Raw genomic sequence first — 20,670 nt, 5'->3', positions numbered from 1 at the left:
TTACCATTAAGTTTATAAGTCCTGCTCTGATTTGCTTTTCGAAAATAGAACACCTCACATTTATCTAAATTAAATTTCATCTGCCACTCCTCAGCCCATTGGCCCATCTGATCAAGATCCTGCTGTAATCTGAGGTAACATTCTTTGCTGTCCACTACACCTCCAATTTTGGTTGTCATCTGCAAACTTACTAACTATACCTCCTATGTTCACATCTGAATAATTCATGTATATGATGAAAAGTAGTGGACCCAGCACCAATCAATGTGACACTCCATTGGTCACAGGCCTCCAGTCTGAAAAGCAACCCTCCACCACCACCCTCTGTCTTCTACCTTTGAGAAAGTAGTACAGCAGCCATTAATTCAGTTTGAGTTCAGTTCAGGAAGGATTTTAATTTGTGAAGTTGCCAAGTATTGAAAGTTTGTTTATCAGTTTTCAAACCATCAGAACTGAAGAACTTTGGCTATCAGATGTTCAGACCAGTAGACTTGGAAAGAAGTTATAAAATATCACAGAGTCCAAGGAGGAGAACTAGAAGACTCAATTAAATAAGAAATTAAACAGTTGTTATAGGAGTGATATTTGTTTGGGGCTGAGTATCAGTAAAGGATATTACTGGGAAACTGATTGAAAAACTTTGTCCTGCTGTTATGTTTACTTCATTTTATACTGTCTTATATACACTTACAGCATTCTGGATGTAGGTTCTGGATGTTACCTAGCAGGGTGATGAAATGCCTAAAAGCAAACCCTCCAGCTCAGCGAGCAAACCTACACCCAGAACCTCAACCTGAGCTACAAATCTTCTCAAAACTCGCTAACTTACAGCATTGTTCATTTTTTACTTTTGCATAATAAACTGCGCTAATTAGCAGCATTATTCAGTGACTCATCTCCACAGCAAGAAATTGCAGAAGTTAAATTTATTATATCAAGTCAGGTTTCACTCTGGGACTGGAATTTTTTCCAGCATCGCTTGGGACCAAAAGACTATGAGTCAATGATCACAGCACGTACTTAATAATAAAAAACATATTCTCCAGGATGTTGCCGAGACTGGAGCATTTCAATTATGAACAGAGACTTGATAGACTGGGGCGTTTTCCTTCCAACAGCGAAGGCAGAGTGGGGTCCTGACTGAGGTGCACAACATTATGAGGGATGCAGATTTGAAGCCATTTTCCCACTTAATGAAGCAACCAATACTAAGGGAGGATAGATCAAGTTGAAGGGCAGGAAGTTTAGAGGGGATTTAAGGAAGAATGCTTTCACCCTACAGTAGATATTTGGAATGCACTCCCTGAAAAGGAAGCAGCAACCATGACCACATTTAAGGACTATTTAAACGATCATTTGAGGCACTGTGATATTCAAGGCTGTGGACCCAGTGCTGGGAAATGGGACGAGATGACTGAACCGCGAACTCAACATTGACCTTGGAGGTCCGGCAGCATTTTCCTATTTGTACTTTGCTGTCACGTTACCTAAGCAGTGGCCCAGTTGGTGTCACAAATCCCACTCCAGCGATTTGAGCACTGAAGCCTACGTTAATACGCCCAATGCAGGATTGAGCGTAGGCTGTCACTTTGAATGAGATGTTATACTCCGCTCCCTTTTCGCTGTCTTCCTTGGACAGAAATGATCCGATCGCATTAATATATATATTTTTTAAAAAAACATAAGGTCCTCCCCAAGAATCCGACGAGTTTTAATCCCAGAACTAGCTGTGGTCACTTATCTCCGAGTTGTTTGTAGGAACATGCTTTGTGGCAGTCTTTCTGTCCTGATTCACCTCATTAACCCAGTGATTACGCTTAGAAAGTGTGTTGGTAAAACAATAAAGCAGCTCTAAGGGCCTGAAAGGGGGGGGGGGGGGGGGGTATTTGAATGCAACATCTTGCTTCCATTGTTGACTGGTTCTTTACCGACTTGTTCATTCAGCTGCAGAGATGGGTGAGCGAGTCTTCCATTCTCACTCCAGCTTTCGTCAACAAGACAGCTAAACTCTACAAGGGTGTGTCTTTTGTGTTGCTCAATACTATAACGATGTCAAGCTCGATCTACTTTCGCCTGGGGCATAGCAGACCACAAGTTAAGGCCTTTTTTCTAAAACAAAAGGAGGCACAGTTTCTGTTTTTATCCCAAAAATTCCCGCATTTTAAGGTGTTACTTTCCGGTATCTTAGTCATTGGAGAGAAACACAATTTCATTGAAGGGTGTTTAGACTGGGGATTCAGCAATGCAGACAATCAGGTGAAAGAAACAGATACCAATGTCTGCTTGAGTTCAGAGAAAAAAAATCCCATTCACCCAAGGTCTCCCGGCATGAGGCAACTAAAGCTGACCTGACCTCTCAATGACTGTATTATTGTGCAGTGTTGGCCACTTGTGACGTTGGGTGTGCCTGAAGGATGGTTGGCGAGCAGCCCCCCAGCGTGCACCTAGTTGCCCCAGGGATACAGGCTTGACCGTAACTCTTTGCTCGGTCTGGAGATGGATCTCTATTTTAATCTAAGCAATGCGTTGCTCAAGTCCCCTTACTGTCCGCCCAGCGTCTTCGAGCAAAACTCAACATTGGAAAGCCACCCTTCTCCCGAATTCTTGCCTGGCCGATTCATGCTGCTAACTGGCATGAGTCTGATAGTGTTTTTCCTCTTCCTCATTCGAAGGCAGGTGAAGACGGTGGAGGTAAGTCTCTCCGGGGGTCCAGGGTGGAACTCCTCACTGGAGCCCTAAACCCTTTTGGGATCACTGGTCAACTAGTCATAGCCTTATCCGCCTTCAGTAGGACTCGCTTAGCAAGGGAGAAGGCAATTTGTGGAAATAGGTCATGTCCCCTCCATCTCTGACATCTGGCGCTGTAATGTGCTTTTTTTGTTGGGGGAAAGACTCTGTGGTTCCAACACTTGCTCCTTTTATTTTAAATTGACAGGTCTTGCAGCTTTCCCCCACCTCCTTTAAATAATCTTATCAGTGTTCAACTCAGAATGGGTTTTTGTTTTGGTGGGAGAAGGTGGCCGCGGGGAAAGGGCTGCAGCTGCTATCCCTCTCTGAAGGGAATGGTGTGTTGATGTTTCCTGTGTGTTATCGGATAGTGGCCTAATCGCTGATTTCGTAAACTGTCATGCTGACTTGACAGAACATTTCAGCTACGCTGTTTATGACAGCTTTAAAAACTCCTAACACGTCCTCAGCTTGTAACAGGGCCTGACCGCAAAGCTATCTTGCTGTTTGGGAAAAGGTTCAATGTTAGCTCGGCTGGGTTACTATTTTATTTGCAGATTCTGATGGCCGAGTTTGTCTTTGCACTTTGGGGGATTAACTTTTTCAACCAGTGAGTGTGTTGAAATCTCATTGTCGGATGCAAGCTTTCTTTGTAAAATGTAGGACAAGGACGGGAGTTATGTGCACTCATTGTTGAAGTAGCTGGAATAGAAACATTAGGGTTAATAGACGACAAACGAACCACAAGAACACTTCTTCAAAACAGAGGTGTGCCTTTGAAATGAAAGCTTTAACAGGCAAGACTAAATCAGTGTAGCAAATAGCTTGATTGTTGAAAAGTACATCTATTCCCGGTCTAATTAGTCTCCTCAGTTGTTGTAATGCTCATTTTAGTTAGTTACCATTTCAAAACATCCGATTTTGCTGCTCGTCGGATGCTGCCTGAATTGCTGTGCTCTTCCAGCACCACTGATCCAGAATCTGGTTTCCAGCATCTGCAGTCATTGTTTTTACACCATTTCAAAACAGGTCATTTTGTTAGCGTATGGATAGTATTTGCAATAAACTAGACAGTTGGCATGATCCAATCTTGACAGAATGCTCTTAAATTGGGAATAATTTAGGTTTGTACTAACAATTGTTAGCAGACTAAGGTGTGTTTGATTATCTGCAAGTGTTCAAATAGAAAGTGTAGTTTTACTGTCTGCATACTACACCTCTACATCATCCATGCTCATTGTATATGTAATGGAATCTGACACCTTTCCTTTTAAATGGTAAACAAATCTGTCCCATTATGGATCATATTAAAACATGTTGATTAGCAGTTATCATGAAACCAACATTTGTTTTTCAACAAGGTGTTGTAACCGTGCCATAGAAACTAAGCCCTGTTGTTTTACCGTTGTCCAGGTGGGGGCATTGAGATTATTATAAGATATTGAATTCTTCTCAAACAATTTGTAGCGCATTTCTTGCTCTGGGCTGACAAGTTGAAAGTTTTTTAAAAATTTATTTTATATAACGGGGCAATTGCAATGATGTCATTGGGTCATTGTGACCTTTATGGTCACATAGCTACCAGTGAACCAATGACCATTAAGCTGTTTCCTCTTTGTTGTTCTCCCTTTATATTTAAAAAAAAAGCTCGGAGCAGGCTTTGCTGTCAGTGTTACATGGGGAAGGGGTAATACAGTCATAGGCCCATGTTAATGTTGTAGCCAGGGTTCAAATGCTGGCACAACAGCTGGCAAAATTTAAATTAATAAAACCTGGAATTCAAACCTAATCACGGTATTGGCCATTGTAAAGCATTCATAGTTGTAAAAACTCATCTGGTTTGCTAATGTCCTTTTTTTAAGTGAAAGAAATCTGTCGTCCTTGCTTGGTCTGATCCATTGCAATGTGGTTGACTCTTAACTGCCCTCTGAAACGGCTGAGCAAGCCTCTCAGTTCCAAGACAATTAGGGATGGTGACAAATTCTGGTCTAGCCAGTGATACCCTCATTATCGAGAGAGAATAACGAAAAGCGTGCATTCCCTGACCCTTTGCCACATTGTTGGGAGTCTTCTGCAGTCCAGATCCTATATTCTGAAATTCAGTTTCTGAATTCCTCAACTTCCCTGTCTGCTTTCAAGACCACTCTTGAATCTTACCTCTTTTTAACCTACATTTGAATAGGCTTCCTGATATTAAGGACCCTTAGGATTTGTGAAGCAGCCTGGGGATATTTTTCGACATTATGGGGACCATGAAAACACAAATTGTTGCAGCAACAAATTCAGAAAACTTGCTAATTGCCCATATCAGCTGCTTCGGGCAGGAGTCCTGCCAATCAGCGGAGATTAACTTTCTTCCAAAAGGACCCGTATACTTTTACTTTCATAGATAAAACAGACCATGGGCAATGAATGCCAACAGCTTGAAGCCTATCCCATGCCACATTGGCCGGAGCAATGTGACTAAACACTCGTTCCTTCCTCATTCACAAAGCCTAGTAATATTCTGAAAGAGTCACAGCAACTGGAAAAAAATACAAGGCCAATAAGGAAAAAAAACTCTGGAAAATCCTTTGACTCTCTTGGACGATCAGAACCAGCCGTGGGGTTGAGATGGATAATGCACATGCAAATAGGCCATTTGGCCCCTTGATAATTCAAGCAGATCTGCTTTAACTCCTGAGTTTCATGTTTGGGAAGGGAATTAAAATGCTATCTACCTCCACTTTAAAACTCTTCAATGACTCTGGCTGCAAGTATTGGAAGCAGAGCTGTTGGAACCCTCATCAGAGAGAGGATTTCTCCTCATTCTCCTCCCCCCGTCGTAAATGAGCAGCTCCTAATTCTTAAAAACAGTGCCATTTCCCCCCCCCCCCCAAAGTTCTGGACTTGCCTACAAGAGGAAACACCCTTTCCATGTCCACCTTGTTAGGACTGATCAAAAACTTCAACCAAGTTCCCCAAGTGCGCTATCTAACAAATACCCTCCTTCTGGATGACGTCGTCCCCATTCTGGCTCCTTTCTCAGGGCTTGCAGAGGTCAACCAGACCAATTGCAAACCTATTCCAAAGGCTCACTCCATTCCATCCAGTCTTTCCTGAGATGTACTGTGGACGCTGGAAATCTGAAACAGCAAGGAGAGAAAAATGCTGGAAGTTTTCAGGTCAGGCAGAGTTTACGTTTCAGCTTGAGAACAGAATTACTACTAAACTCCTTAGATGTTAAACTTGTATTCCTGGTCCTGTCAAATTTCTTAATTGGGAATAATGTATCAATGTGATTGTTATCCTGCCCTTAGTTATCTTCTGCTAAGTTATCTTTAAGGCTGGACTGTTCCAAAGGGGTTAATTTTTTTTTACATTACATTACATTTCATTACATTACATTACAGTGTGGAAACAGGCCCTTCGGCCCAACAAGTCCACACCGACCCGCCGAAGCACAACCCACCCATACCCCTACATTTACCCCATATCTAACACTATGGGCAATTTAGCATGGCCAATTCACCTGACCTGCACATCTTTGGACTGTGGGAGGAAACCGGAGCACCCGGAGGAAACCCACGCAGACACGGGGAGAATGTGCAAACTCCACACAGTCAGTCGCCTGAGGCAGGAATTGAACCCGGGTCTCTGGCGCTGTGAGGCAGCAGTGCTAACCACTGTGCCACCGTGCCACCCACAAATAGTTGGGCAGGGGAAAGAAATGGGCGGCACGATGGCTCAGTGATTAGCGCGGCTGCCGTGCAGCACCAGGGACCCGGGTTTGATTCCAGCCTTGCACGACTGTCTATGTGGAGTTTGCATGTTCTCCCCATGTCTGCGTGGGTTTCCTCCGGGTGCTCCAATTTCCTCTCACAATTCAAAGATGTACAGGTTAGGTGAATTGGTCAGGTTAGATTGCCCACAGTGTTCAGGGATGTGTAGGTTAGGTGCATTAGTCAGGGGAAATGTAGAGTAATAGGTTAGGGGAATGGGTCTGGGTGGGTCCCTCTTCGGAGGGTTAGCGTGGACTTGTTGGGCCAAAGGGCCTGTTTCCACACTGTAGGGATTCTATGAGACAAGTGTAAACCTAAGAACTAATTGAAATACTTTGAAATAATCACTGCCTGCTGATCAGAAGAACATTTGTTTATTCCTATTGTTTCTTTGTTTGTCTACCACGTCAGTGTATTATCCCCAATCACATGCACTTCAATTCTAAATGTTAGCCTCTTATATGGGATTTTATCAAAGTCCAAGCAAACCACATCCACTGATGTCCCCCTTATCAGCTCTACTAGTTACAATCTTGAAAAATCCCAGTAGATTTGTAAAAGCATGATCTCCCTTTTGTAAATCCATGTTGTCTCTGTTCAATCCTGTGACTGTTTTCCAAGTGTTCTGCTATGAAATCTTTTCGAATAGACTGTAGTATTTTCCCTTCTACTGATTTTCAGGCTAACCGGGCTCCGATTTTTTTTTTGTTTTCTCTCCACGTCCTTTTTTTAATGGTGGGATTACATGAGCTCCCCTCCAATCCATAGGAATTCTTCCAGGGTCTGTCGAGTTTTGAAAGATCGACATCAATGCAGCCCCATTCGAGGATGAGTGCAACAATTGTATGAGGCTAATTTCTGAGATGGGGGAAGTTCAGTGAGTAGACTAGGCCTACGTCCCTTGGTCGTTATAAAAAGAAGACATAGATAAAATTATTAAAGGGCTTTATAGAATCAACTATTGAAAATGTCTTCCAGGTGTCAGAAATCCAGAAAACATGGACAGAGTCTCAGAATAAAGGCTTTGTAATTTAGGACTGAGAGGAGGTGAAATGTCTTTGTTAATGTGTTATGAATTTTTGGAATTCTTTACGCCAGAAAGTTTCAGACATTGAGTCGTTGAGCATATTTTAGAGAACGCAGAAATACAATGACCTTGAAGGAAATTGAGGCGTGGGTATCGTGCAGGAAGGTGAAGTTGAGATGGAGGTTCAGTTTGATCTTATTGCATTGAGGAGCAGGCTTCCAGGGTCAAAGTCTTCCTGCAGCTCTTATTTCTTATAACCTTGGCTTTTGGGAATCACCTACAAGTTAGAAAATGAGAACAGATAGAGATGACAATAACTTCCATTGACATCACATGCTTCCTTCAAGAAGATATCTTTAAAAAAAATTCACACACAATAGATTACCTCTAAAGCATATTCAAAACAAAATAATCGTCATTGAATTGTGTACAGCAAAGTCTTTCAAATACAAAAGTGGAAAATGGCTTTTGATTTGAGACTGTTAGCTCAGGGGACCTTTTTAGCCTGGATTAAATCCCTACCCCGTCGAAATAGTGCCTTGCATCCAAATGAGCATCTCATCTGTAGTATGGGATCTGCAATAACTCCGTATTCCTTCCATGCAGTGCTGCCATAACAGGATTACATGCTCCCCTCCTGGATTCAGGTTCAACTTGAAACCATCACCTTTTGAGCTGAGGGCAGAATACTACCAACTCAGCCAAGCTGACACGTTAGTGTGGACCTGAAAACAAATTGGGGCGCGTACAAATTAGAACAACAATCTAAATATAAGTTGATGGGTAGCAACTACACATTGAGTTAAATCATGAAATGGATTTCTTCCTGATGCTCAATGGGGACACTGTCCAATAATTCAGACAAAGAGATGCACATATTCTTAGTAGCAGGATCCTAAATATAGCTGTAAACAATAGGGTGTGCTGAATGAAGCAAATGCCATACTGTTTAGTCTATAACAGATGCTTCCTTAAACGCTTTGTACAACCTGTAGAGTTGGATATTTAACTTTGGCAGTGGAGACAATGCAGATGATTAATGGAGGTAGAGGTATCTACTGAGGGAAGTACAAATTGTTACAGCCAGACCCTGGGTGCGGTTCCCCAATTTTGTTGTGGTTCCAGATGAAACTGTTAAGATCCCAGGTGGGAAGGGGTGAATTGACTCCCCCCTCATTATTCACCTCCCCTTTCGGTTGGTTACAATAAGCTTAATTTAGGAAGGATCACTTACCTTGTGGATAACTTTATCCTGGACTCGTGATTTTTTTTTAAAAACAGAACCAATTTTAACCAGGCTTCCTTGAATTGATAAAAAGAGCAACTTTAATGATGAAATGCAAAAGAATTAGTAAAGTCAGGCATAGAATTAAGAGGTGACTCCACTGAGATAAATTTAACAAAAGAAAATACCTACACAGATAAGTCTGAGTTTATGAAGAGTGGTGATTACCAGCAGCATGTTGGACAGTTGATTTTTGTTTTAGTTTGTATAAGTTGATTGATTTTGCTTTGTCTTGATTCCTTCTTAATCACTGATTTTCAGCACTTTGAGTAAGCTTCAGTAAAATTCTGCAGCGCAGGACTAACTAGGGGATAGGTTGTTCACTTTCAGCCTTACATAAATTATGCTAATACTTGAATACTGCAGGCTGGTATGCCCGAATATACCACTAATCCATACTAGTAGATCACAAAAGTGCTTTTAAATACCTTGTGTATTCAAGTGTGTTCACGGTGTGGGACATAATCTGCAGTGGATGATTGTTGTTGAACAGGGAAGGTCATCAGCCTCTTGTTATCTTGGTAGTCACAAAGGATCACAGTCTTTTTGAGAATTACAACATGGCTGTGGTATTTGGATGAAGGGGGAAGTGGTTACCTGGCTGAGAGATTGGCAGAAAGATCAGAAAGAAATAATAGTTGATGAATGTTTTATGGGCTGGAGGAAGCTGAGTTCCCTTGACCATTGGGCTGTTTGTTTTTTCTGATATGTTAATGACCCACAGGACGCAATTCCAATGTTTACGAATGATCCATCACACGGAAGCACTGTGATTTGATTTATTATTGTCACATGTACCCATGTACATGAAAAGTTTTGTTTTGGGTACAGATCAGAACATACAAAGTTTTTCAGGTGATACAACAGAGTGAAGAATACAAAGTTATGATTGCAGAGAAGGTGCACAAAAAGTAAGGTCAACATTAAGTTTGAGAGGTCCACAACAGAGGGGAAGAAGCTGTTTTTGAATCTGTTGGTCCATATGTTTAAGCTTTTATATCTTCTGCGCAACAGAAGAGATTGGACCACATAACCGGGTGAGAGGGGTCCTTGATGATTTTGGCTGCCTTTTCCAAGGCAGTGAGAAGTGTTAGATGGAGCCAATGAATGGAAGATTGGCTTGCGTGTTGGACTGGGCTGTGTTCATAACTTTGAGGTTCCATACGGACCTGGGCAGAGTAGTTGCTATACCAATCCATGAGGAAGGTAGAGTAGAACTTCAAAGGCTATTAACAGGTTGTTGGATTGCGCAGGAAGGTAGCAGATGAAATTCAATGCAGAATTGCAGCAGCTGAGGGTCCAGAGTGAGATGGTCAGCACGACAGGGCAGAGTGGGAGAGCTAGCAGCCATGGAGTGACTACAGGCTATAGAAGGACTGTAATTTCGATATTTAACTTTATTTCTTTATTTCCTAACTTATACTATGAAGAACTGTAATATAGAATTTAGTTTTATTTCTTTATTTCTCTACTTTTGTACCTAATCTAAGTAGCTATGATTTTGTAACTAAGTAGTTAAGTTGACAATATTGTACACTTCATTGTACTGTACTTTTGTTCTTGAGTACATGTGACAATAAAACCTATTTCAAATTCTAATTTTAATATAAAATGGTTCATTTTAGTAGGAAACGTATGGACAGCCAATATAAAACAATGAGCACAGTTCTAAAATTGTGTGGAAGCAAAGGGATCTGGGTGTATCTGCTTAAGTCAATTTGATTTGGATGAGAGAACTAAATAGATCTCCATGTTTGCAGACAACTAAAAGCTGAGTGGGAGGTTGAATTGTGAGGAGAATACAGAAATGCTTCAGTGTGATTTGGACAAGTGTTGAGCAAATGCATGGCAGATGCAGTATAATGTGGACAAATGTAATGCTTTGGTAGGAAAAACAGAAAGGTGGATTATTATCTGGCTATATACTGAGAGAAGGGAATGTGCAAAAGACCTGAGTTACCTTATGCAAAGTTAAAAATCACACAACACCAATTATAGTCCAACAGGTTTATTTGGAAGCACTAGCTTTCGGAGCGATGCTCCTTCATCAGGTGGCTGTTGTGTATAAGATCATAAGACAGAATTTATAGTAAAAGTTTACAGTGTGATGTAACTGAAATTATATATTGAAAAGGACCTAGATCGTTTGTTAAATCTCTCACCTTTTAGAACCTTACATGGATTCATGCAGTTTTGAGCAAAATAAAATGTAATTCTGTAAGTACAAATTCACCCCCACAAACTTATGTGTATGTGTGCATGCACCAATCGTTAAAGTCAACTTGAGAATGTACTTTTTAAAAAGTTCTTCAATTTACATATGAAAGAACTGAAACCAACATGTTCATTCTAAAAAATGAGAGACTTAACAAACAATCCAGATCTTTTTCAACTTAAAATTTCAGTTGCATCACACTGTAAACTTTTGCTATAAGTTCTATGTCTTACAATCTTATACTCCACAACCACCTGATGAAGGAGCAGTGCTCCGAAAGCTAGTGCTTCCAATTAAACCTTTTGGACTATAACCTGGTGTTGAGTGATTTTTAATTTTGTACACCCCAGTCCAACACCAGCACCACCAGATCATGAACACCTTATGCAAGAGTTGCTGAAGGTAAGTATGGCACGCAGGTGAAGCAGGCAATGAAGGAGGTTGAATCAGGAATGTATTTGATGGAGCTTAGAAGAATAATGAGAGGGGATCTCATTATATGTATAAAGTTCCAACAGGGTTAGATGGGTAGATGCAGTAAGGACTGGGGAGTCCAGGACCAGCATTCACAGCCTAAGGATAGGAGGTCAACCATTTAGGACTGAGATGAGGAGAAATTACTTCACCCAGAGAATGGTAAGCCTGTAGAATCTGCAGCCACAGAAAACAATTCGAGACCAAAACATTGTATGATCTCAAGAATGCGTTTGCTAGAACACTTGGGAAGAAAGGGATCAAAGAATGTGGTGGGAGGGTGTGAGGTAAAAAGTGGGAACAGACTTTTGATTTGGATGACTAGCCATTGCCATATTGACTAGTGGAGCAGGCTTGAAGGGCTAAATGCCTGCTTGGTGTCCTATTTGTGATGTTATTGAAGATGGCAAGACCAGTTGAGACAGTGCGTGCACTATTCTAGGCTTTATGAACAGGGGCATAGAGTACATGAGCATGGAAGTTTTGCTGAATTTAGTAATAATAGTTTCCTTCAGTCTCAACTGGTTGTGACAAATGTGTCCTGGGGTGTCATGCTTTAGGAACAATTTCTGGGCATTCAAGGGAGCACTTGTTAATTCATTGTAGACCAACAACTGCAACCATAAATCTTTATCAACCATACCTCCAGGGTGAGCATTTTCTCTTTATTGAATATGTTAAAACCAATCCCAATATTGATTGCCTCACTTGTTAAACCTCTCTACTTTAAAAAGAGCAATCTCGCAGTTCTCCATATCATTAAAGACCTTCACTTCCTTAAAAAAGTGATGATTGATTTTTGACTTAGAATTGTTCAACACACAGGGAAGCTTCTTACATGAGAAATATGACACACCTATTCTGCTAAATCCACATGCCAATTCAAACCAGGGCATCTTTATTTCATTCATATGTTGCAGAACACTTTAAAAATCTGTACAATCATAAACAGATTATCTGTTGCTTTTTTTTTGAAAATGCATGATGCAAGATCTAGTTTTGTCACTGACCATCTTGCCTGTTTGCAAAAGCACTTGATTTGAATTTCAGTCCTATTCTCTTTCTAGTAGAGCTGGTTTCATTAACTTCCTTATCTTGTGGCAGATTCACTCTCTGCACCAAAACATTAAAATGCCTTGTCAATGTGTTAATGGAACAGCTTGCATTAAGTCAGTTTTCCCTGTACTTTACAGGCTCGATAGAATTGAGGCGAGTTAACAAGATACAGCCAGAAAATTTATTAAGCTAGATACAGAGCATTTACTTCATTTAGTAGGGAATTGTAAAAAAGTGGACACAATTCAGCCAGGCTATTCAAGTGTGGAATCAGGTAGCGCCTTTTCATGCAAAGATGAGTGGAAATTTGGAACTCTGTCCGCAACTTTTGTATTGTGTAGGAGATTGCAGTGTATATCTCCAGCATCTGCTTGGAGATATACACCACACAACTCTTGGAGATATACACCACACAACTCATGGAGATATACACCACACAACTCATGGAGATATACACCACATAACTCATGCGGCCCATGCTTCTGGGGTCATATCAACAATAGAATGCTGTTGAGTGAACAATGGATTGAGCTCTATCTTGCACGTAGTAGGACTACCTGTCTAGGATGTTATTTGTGACTTTGCCCGCTGTGCTCTTTGTATGACTTTAGGAAAAGCAGAAACCAGAAGGGAGGGGCTCAGATTAAGAATGGCAGGACATTCAGTGGCACGATTTCAGAGCAAATGGAGGACCTGAGAAGGGGTGTTGCTTATTCACAGAGTTTTGGCTTAGACTTGTTAGGAGGTGAGTGAATCTCTATAAATTTGAAGAGATAGGACAGGAATGATTTTAAAGAAAAGGTTTGATGATAACAAGTAAAGTTGTTCAAATTAGAACGTTGCTTTCTTACAAAGCAAGTTGTCATGATCTGGAATACGTTGCTTGAGAGGGTGGTTGAAGCAGATTCACTGTCATTTTCAAAAGAGAAATGGATGATGCATGAGAAGAAAGAATTTGTGTGGTACTGGGACAAAAAGTGGAATTTAGTGGTGGTAGTGATGTTTTAATGGGTATCCTACCCTTAATTTGGCTTGAGAGGTGCTGTCAAAAAACACCTTTTGCAAGTTGTTGATGTAAATGGGTGACTATGTGATAGATCAGTGCGGAATTGAACATGAGCTGGAGCATACATGCGTTACAACAACAATGTAAATATAACTTGATGAGTAACTACTGCATCCTTAAATCTCTTAACAGATGTACTCCCTGATTAGCTGAATTGCGTCTCTGTTTTAATAGTTTGACAGAGAGAGTGACTCTTGTGTTAAACAGGAAATGAGTGTAGATCCAAAAATAGATCTAAATAATAGCATGTCTTGAGTGAACTGAATAGCATGTTAGTCTTTCTGTGACAGTTGGATGAATAGCCTTAAGACCACACATTGGGTGGAGTTTTCAAATTTGGCTGGAGCTTCAAATAAGCATTGTTGCATTGGCCATCTGTTATTTTCCCTACCGACTTCCTCTGTGTTGAGAGAGTACATTATTTAGTCAATACCACTTCTCTGATGGTTGTAATTTTCCTGAATTCTTTCCTTTCTATTTTTCGAATTTGTAGCTACTTCTGGGATGTAACCAGTATCATCAATAATGAATTATTTTATTGTCACAGGTATTTTACCATGAAAAATACAGTAAAAAACATTATGAAGCTTCCACTGTTACTGTGGTCTGGTGCCATTTTGAATAGTTTTAAGAAAAAAATATAGCTTGGAGTCCTAGAGGTTTACAGCATGGAAACAGGTCTTTAGGCCCAACTTGTCCTTGCTGACCAGTTTTCACCATAACTCTTCCGCTACTGCCAGCACTTGAAGTTGCTGCTCCTCAGGCGCCATCTTCACCACTGGGCCTACCTTGTTAGCGTCCTCACTGTTGTCTGCCAGAGTCTTACTCTGGGCTGACCAGTCACTGCCACATTCTGGACCCCAAAGAAGCCACGCTCCTATCGCCTCCCTCCTCATACCATTGTGCTTGAGCCCACTTTGATGGTAAGTTGAAGCAAAAACTAGAAAGGAAAAAGGAAAGCAGATGGAATGGACGAGCCTAGCCTCAGGAGCCCAGGCACTGCCTACTCTGTTGCCGCCATCTTGATATTGAAGACCGATGCAAAATACGTGTTCAAGTAATCTGTTATCTCCTTATTTTCTGTATTAACTCTCCAGGGTCACCTTTTACTTAGCACCAAGTACATCTTTATAAAAACTCTTGCTCTCTGTTTTTATGTTTCTGGTTGGTTTTCTCTCATTCTCCAATTCTTCCACACAAGTTTGTTTTGATATTCTGATAAATCTTCTGGTATGCTACCTAACCTTGTGCATGCAAATGCATTTTCTTTATGTTTTAACTTGTCTATTTCCCCACAGACTGTCCCTTGGAATTTTTCATACTCACTGGCATGGATTTATTCTGTACATTCTGAAATAACTCCTCAAATGTCTGCCACTGCACCTTGATTGGCTTATCCTTTAAACTCAGTTGTTAATTCACGTTAACCTATCCTGCCAATCTTGCTGTGTTGTGGAGGTGTCGGTGTTGGACTGGGGTGGACAAAGTTAAAAATCACACAACACCACATTATAGTCCAACAGGTTTATTTGGAAGCACTAGCTTTCGGAACACTGCTCCTTCATCAGGTAACTAGTGGGGCAGGATCATAAGACACCATTATTTATCGCAAAAGATTACAGTCTCATGCAACTGGTATGATATATTAGACAAACCTAGATTGCTGTAAAGCCTTTCATCATTTAGAAAGAGTTGCAGGTTTTGGTTTATCAATATGTAAATCCCAGAACTGCTTTTAAGTCACATTCTCGAGTTAACTAAAGGCTTTATAAAGAAAGGTGTCATTTCAGCTCAGGCAATGTATTAAAGGTATTAGGTTAGAGTCTGTCTGTATCCCAACCTTGAGTCAGACTGGTTCTATTTCCAAAGTAGGAATTTATAAAATATTACATGGATTGACTGCCTGCAGATTGTGCACTTTTGAGCTCCGAAATATTTACCTAACCTTTCTTGTAGATTGCTAACTTTCACCTGCCGTGATATGATTTTGAATCTGAATAATAGAACGACTTCAGTCCAGTCTGTCTAAACCCACCTCAACACTATTTGTTTAAAAATCAATCTTTTGGGGAAAAGCTGAGCTTTGCCTCTCCTGGGTGACACTAAAAAAATGAGCTTTGTTGCTGCACAGAAGGCATTCGATTACAGATGATAACAAACTGCTCTGAGACAAGTTATTTCGAACAGTGTATTCTCTAACCTCAGAACATCTTTCATTGGCATTTTTTCAACTTCATCTGTTTAGTAAGGCCACCATTTGCTGCATTGCCTAATTGTCCTTGAACTGAGTGGCTTACTGGGTTAAGGGTCAACAAGGTTGAAGTATGCCTGGAGTCACGTATTGGTAAGGATGGCAGATTTCATTTCCTAAAGAACATGAGTGAGCCAGATAGGTTTTGAACAACCATTTGTGACTGTTTCCTGATCGCTGCTGAAACTGGCTTTCCAAGATAATTAATAAACTGATGTGCACACTTCACCAGCTACTGTGTGGAAAATGAGCCTAATGCTGTAATCCAGCGATACTATCACTATGCCAATGCCTCACTCCATGTGGTACTTGCATTATCCATAGTTGTTGACTGTGTGACAGGCTTTTGATTATGAATTAGTGTTGAATTAGATGACCAGTTTTTTTTAAGGTAATGGAATTGAAAATGGGGAGAAGTGCAAAATTGGGTGCCATCATACATTAGATGCTATAATGCAAAGTCGTCAAAGAATCCCTACAGTGTGGAAACAGGCCATTTGGCCCAACAAGTCCACGCGGACCCTCCGAAGACTAACCCTACATTTACTCTACATACTCCTCTACGTTTATCCCTAACTAATGCACCTAACCTACACACCTCTGACCACTATAGGCAATTTAGCACAGCCAGTTCACCTAACCTGCACATCTTTGGATTGTGGGAGGAAACCCACGCAGACACAGGGAAAATGTGCAAACTCCACACAGACAGTTGCCTGAGGCAGGAATTGAACCCAGGTCCCTGTGAGGGGCAGCAGTGCTAACCACTGAGCCACTGTGCTGCCCATTGGTCATTCTTGTGCTATTATCTGGGCAAATATAGATCTCAAAATTGAAAAGGTAGTGTCTTAACCTACTGTGTCATCACATTCCTTTTCAAAGCCTTTTTATAAAGGGAGGCACTGAAGGTTCGTCTCTCACTCTGGGAAATGGACCACTGTGTTGTTGGACATAGGTACCCGGTGCAACCTCCTCCCATCAGGGATAAGATACAAAAAAAAAGTGCACATTTAAGAACAGCTTCTTCCCTGCTGTTTCTAGACTTATGATTTCTCACATTTTTAAATCAAATGTTGATCTTGTTCTCTGTGCAGCTTCTCAGCAGGCCGTAACATTATATTCTTTGCTCTGTTCTATTACCCTAACGCACTTTGTATGGTGTTATGGGCCTGTTCTGCACGCAAGATAAAACTTTTCCCTGTACCTAGGTACATGTGACAATAATAAATCAAAACAAATAAAAATCAAATCTTTAAACAGATGGTTAAAGCATCTTTTTCCACTGCAGATTTTTGTTGTGCTGTAAAATGTTTATGTTTTAGAAAAGACAATCTCTGGGTGGGAGGGGAAGAAAACTTTAGTGAAGACTCAACCTTTTTAATGGAAATAAACCTGTAAAAATTGTATTATAGTAAAGGAGAGTATGTGAGGAACTTCAACTCTGACATGTCAATAGGTCAGCTGGTCAACTGATCATGGAAGGACAGGCCAGAGTTGCTCAGGGTAGGACAAGTCACCATTTTTACATGCACTGATTTGCCAACTGCTTCATATGTAGATGGTTCACAGACACTCTCTGCCTAACTAAGGATGGAAGGGAGTGGTTCTTGCAAAATATAGAAAAGGAAATACAAAGGGTGACAATTGTGTTGTGTTTTGAGATTCTTCAAAGAAAATGAATTGTCTTTCATACTGTTGTGATTGTGTGTGTGTGTGTGTGCGTGTGCGTGTGTGTGTGTCTTGGCATTGGAATTGTTTGTTTGTGTATCTCCTCACTCCTTGTTACCATATGCACTTTGTGCCAACTCCTAACTATGTAATGGAACAAATTTACAGATTGGAGTTGCCAGTCTACACGCCCTGACCTACGTTTCTGGCCTGAGTTCAGAAAATTAGCTTACAATAAAGGTGTTGTTTAATTGAAAAGGTGTGGAGAGCAGGCACATTCATTCTTTAGGTATTTTTGCATAATTGAAAAAATGTATCACTTTGACATTCAATCAGATACTTTTGTAATCCTAAAAATGTTGAGCGCTGCATTTAATCTTTTCACATTCTCTGTGGAATTGTTCCATTTTATGGGTTCTATCACTGCGATTAAAAGTGGGTTTTTTTTAATAGATATTCTGCCAAGCAGTGCTTCAACAACACAGGTCTATTTAAGGCACGTGGACCATGTGCGATTTACTGTCTGCATCATGGGAATTATCACAACCTGTGTTGATTTAGTGCTGTTTGAGAGGCTTCTTATCATCAAACCCTTTCTTTAAATCATACTTGCCTCATCTCCCTCAAATCTAGAGTATCACTCGCCGCCTCAAATTCCTGATGAAGGGCTTTTGCTCAAAACGTCGACTCTCCTGCTCCTCGGATGCTGCCTGACCGGCTCTGCTTTTCCAGCACAACACTTTTTTTGACTCCTCAATTTCTAAGCCAGAGCTCCAATGGCTAACCAACACGAGAAAATCTTCCATTTTCTCTGAAATCTTGTCAGCAGGACGCTAACTATCCCACCATTCAATTCACCTGACCTGCACATCTTTGGACTGTGGGAGGAAACCGGAGCACCCGGAGGAAACCCACACAGACACGGGGAGAATGTACAAACTCCACACAGTCAGTCGGCCGAGGGTGGAGTCATACCAGAATCCCTGGCATTGTGAGGCAGCAGTACTAACCACCATCTCACCCAACCTTTGAAACTTCAACCTTTGAATAAGCTGGCTGTGTTGCGTCCCCCTGACTTTCTTGTATTTCACATTGACTGCAGGTTTTGCTATGTTTCTTCAGTCATATGCTGCCGTAATACCATGTGCACACAGGAAGTGACTGCCCTGCTTTTAATTCATGCTTGAACCCAGGCTGTCATGAGCTCTGAAGCTGACTGACCCCAGCAGAACTCAAATTGAGCAGAATGCTGGTGACATTAAAGTGATCCACATGCTAGTCAACTGAATGAATTTGACCTCCTCAAAACATACATCGCACAACAGGAAATATGTCCCCTTCTGAGCCATTTCTTACATTTTATTTAGATCACACTGCAACTCCAATCAGCCATATCCCTGAAACCCCTACCTTTTACATGTGTGTTGATTTCACCATTAGAAAATAGCAAGCTAATTTTTTTTTGGTTTTATACTGAATTTCTACTCCTATTCATCTTTACGTATCCTAATTCTACTGAAATTTGATGTCAGACTTAACAATATGCCACGTTATTCTGGATAGCTACTCCAAACCAATTATTTTCTTGCTTCAAGTTGTTTTGGTGTTTAAATGCCATAAATAGATCATCCTTTAGCTGTAAGCTCAGAGGAATGCAGACCAAGCATTTGTGCAATGTGTCCTGAAAATTTAACCTGGTATCATTATTTATTTCCTGCTAACTTTAGTCTTCTGCCTCCTGTTGTACCAGCGATTTACATGCCGATGTGTTGATGGTGTGGAATTGCATTTGACATACAGGGGTAAATCCACTGAGCTTCAATGAATACCCCTGACAGTCAATCAGGGAAAAGTCCCTCAAATAAAATGGAAGGAGCAATGACGCTTCCTCCCCCAATCACAAGTTGCTTCCCTTCAGTATTTCTTGCTGATCGGCTCACGGTGATGTGTGGGGGCAACATGGTGGCTGGTGTAGGAGACTTCCTCCATTGGGGTGAGATGGGAGACTGCCAACGCAATTAGGAGGGGTGGGATAGAAGAGGAGACATGGAGGAGGCTACAAGTACGTTGGGCTGGAAGAGAGTGTTGATGTGGCACGCCCGATTGAGTTTATGGTCAGTGGTAACTCCGTGGGCAGGCTGCAAATGTGTAGGGCAGTAAAGGAAGAGAGATGGGAAGCCACAGTGGGACTGCCCGGGGGAGGAAGAGGGTGAAGAGACTGGGTGCTGGTGAATGGTGGGGAGAGAAGAGATGAGGTTATAGAATATAATGACAGGGTAGATGAGGGGCTCTGGGGGAGAAGGGGGAAGAAAGAGGGAGATAGCAGGGCAGGGGTGCAAGAGAAAGCATGGCTGCATGGGGTGGGGGAGAGAGGGGAGACAGAGTACAATGAAGAGAGACCAGTTTTAATCTGACAACCAAGGAACACTCATTTACCTAAGAACTAGAAAAACCTGAAATCACTGAGACAATAAAACGTTTGCAAATGCGCCAGCAGCATATGTTCAACAGCTAGAATACAGGAAAATAAGTTGGATGCTGTGGCAAAAGATTTGCTAACCCACGATAGTCCCACAAAAGCAAAATTGGCCAAACTGTACCAAAACACCCAGAATTCCTGAGCAGCTCACAAGCCGAATTAGACAGTACGCAGACAAGGGAATACACTTTAAGCTCCCAAGGACGATGACAGAGCACCACAGATATCTCAAAGCCCCAAGGTCAGTTTCATAATCCTGTAATATCAAAGCCACACAAAGAGCAGGTCAGACAGAGAGGCACCAGCAAGGACATGCTCCAGGAACAGGACAATGGAAGCAACTCACCACTCCAGAAGAGACATTAACATCTACCTGGGAAGAGGAATGGAACCATCGATACTGTCAGGATGTTCCATTGTGTGAAGGAACAGGACATTCAACTGTTTTCCAATTAGCATCCTTGTAACTAGCTTACTCCATTTCCAGATACATTGTAGTTTCCCATTTCTTAATTGTGCAGCATTACTATAAAACTGGTCTCATCCTCCGGTCTGGGAAAAGAAATCGGATCTACCTGTTCAGACTGTCAGTTCTGTGTCAGCTGGTCTGTTTTTTTTCTTCCAGCCATATAGCTTGCAATAAACTTTTTGTCAATTTCAC

The 20,670-nt window shown here is 41.3% G+C and overlaps 1 long non-coding RNA gene across 1 annotated transcript; it reads right to left on the bottom strand.

The window, feature by feature from the left end:
• Positions 1-6,913: 6,913 nt before the first annotated feature.
• On the bottom strand, positions 6,914-20,416 carry LOC122557472. The gene is made up of 3 exons (XR_006313841.1): positions 20,356-20,416; positions 8,750-8,817; positions 6,914-7,792 (listed from the first exon to the last, which is right to left on the bottom strand). It is a non-coding gene; the product is annotated as an uncharacterized LOC122557472 (long non-coding RNA).
• Positions 20,417-20,670: the final 254 nt, after the last annotated feature.

Source organism: Chiloscyllium plagiosum, chromosome 15, assembly GCF_004010195.1.
Source record: "Chiloscyllium plagiosum isolate BGI_BamShark_2017 chromosome 15, ASM401019v2, whole genome shotgun sequence".
Taxonomy (NCBI): Eukaryota; Metazoa; Chordata; class Chondrichthyes; order Orectolobiformes; family Hemiscylliidae; genus Chiloscyllium; species Chiloscyllium plagiosum.
This window is presented reverse-complemented; position numbering and strand designations above follow the sequence as displayed.